Below are 1,707 nucleotides of genomic sequence, written 5' to 3' on the forward strand. Positions count from 1 at the left end.
TGGACTCTGGCTGTCTGTCTTCCAGGGGAATGAGATCAACCTCGAGAAAAGGACTGAGATGAGCAGCTGTGACACTCCCTGCAGGGGAGGGAAGGAGGTGGAAATCAGAGACATTCTGGGCAGAACAGTCCCTGGCTCCACCCCCTGTATCTTACATTGAGTAGAAGAGTTTGATAACAGAGAAGTGGGAGACCCATCCAATTGGCGGGTGGGTTGAGGGGAGGATGGCATCAAGGAAAACTTCCTGGAGGAGGGGCTGATTATTCCCATTCTGAGAACTGGTAGAGCCTGGATGGAACTGGAGGGAAGAAGGGTTCCCAAGACTCTTTCCCTGCCCCACTCCTCACCCCCCACAAGGCCCCTGCAGCATCCCCTACCCAGGCCCTGTGTGCATCCTCTCCTTCCCTCTGGTCCCAGTAATACCGAGTCATGAGGGAGATCCTGCTGCTACAGGTGGCTGCAAGAATTACAACCAGAGCCCAAGGAGTGATTTGGGGCCTGGTTCCAGGAAATGGAGCTGCTCAACGAGAATGAGATGTGAGGCCGGGCAGGAGTTGGGTGAGGGCAGGGGTGGACTCCCTGTTGGCCAGTCCAGAGAGCCTGTCTCCGTGGACCCCCAGTCAGACCCAGGCCTTATTGCATGGCGACCTCTGGGACACCCAGACTCCAGCTGCTGGGCAGGCGCTGGGGGGACACCTGAGGTGAGGCTCCTGGTAGGGTCACAGGTGCCTGGCTGTCCTGTAGCTACAGCCTGTCCTGCCAGCTGGAGCCCCAGACCTAGTTAGCCAGCAGAATACTCAAGGCCAAGAAGAACCGGCCATCATCAAGGTCAGGGGTGAGTGATTGCCTGGGCCGGGGTGACTGACTCCTAGGAGTGCAGTAAATCTTTGGGCTAAGCGTGGCCCTGGGGAGTTGGACAGCTGGCATTGGGATCCCAGCTCCACTACTGAGCAGTCCTGTGACTGGGGTGACTCTCTTCAGCTTCCTGAGATTCTGTTTCCTCCTCTGTGAAATAGGTGATACTAAATGATCTCTTGCGTGGCAGGGACAAATGGGGTACTGGTGGGTGACAGCACTGAGCACAGAGTCTGGAGCACCCAGTGCAGTGGGGACAGGGTGGGGGCCATGATTCTCAGGGAGGCCCCCCAAGATACCCAACTCTTCTACTCAGCCCCCAGGCCCCAACACCGAGCCCCGTACCAGTGGCCGATCAAGCCCCATCCTCAGCAGCGGGGACACAGCTGGGAGGCTTGCGATGCACTGGGCCAGCTCCTCCCACCTGATGGGAAGGAGAGCATTGTAAGCTGATTCCTGGGGCCCCTGAAGCCCAAGAGAGAGGGGACGACCCCACCCCAGCTCCCTGACATCTCTACCCCAGCGCCTATTCACCCATTGGGGAGGGACAGTAGTTATTTGCTGTAAATAATAAATGCCATATTTGAATATTACATTAAAGTCCTGTTCCCTTTACAGCCTGGGAGTTGTGCTGTGGTTCTGTTGCTTTCTGTAGTCATGTAAGTGAGACACAGAGTTTCACACTTCTCCTTTAATAAAGAACTCTTCTGAGTCATCAGCTTATTGTATGTGGGAGAAGGGAGAAGGGCCAGCCCCTTACCTGGCTAGTGGGGACACTCCCAAGTCCCCTAACTCCGAGGACCAGTTCATTTGAGTATCATTCAGCTCCTCCAGGAGCAGACACGGCCCTCC

The 1,707-nt window shown here is 56.1% G+C and overlaps 1 long non-coding RNA gene across 1 annotated transcript; it reads left to right on the plus strand.

Moving 5' to 3' along the window:
* Nucleotides 1-479: 479 nt before the first annotated feature.
* Nucleotides 480-1,243, plus strand: LOC131399213 (uncharacterized). The gene is made up of 3 exons (XR_009217075.1): nt 480-537; nt 745-835; nt 1,172-1,243. It is a non-coding gene; the product is annotated as an uncharacterized LOC131399213 (long non-coding RNA).
* Nucleotides 1,244-1,707: the final 464 nt, after the last annotated feature.

This window comes from Diceros bicornis, chromosome 37 (assembly GCF_020826845.1).
Source record: "Diceros bicornis minor isolate mBicDic1 chromosome 37, mDicBic1.mat.cur, whole genome shotgun sequence".
Classification (NCBI taxonomy): domain Eukaryota; kingdom Metazoa; phylum Chordata; class Mammalia; order Perissodactyla; family Rhinocerotidae; genus Diceros; species Diceros bicornis.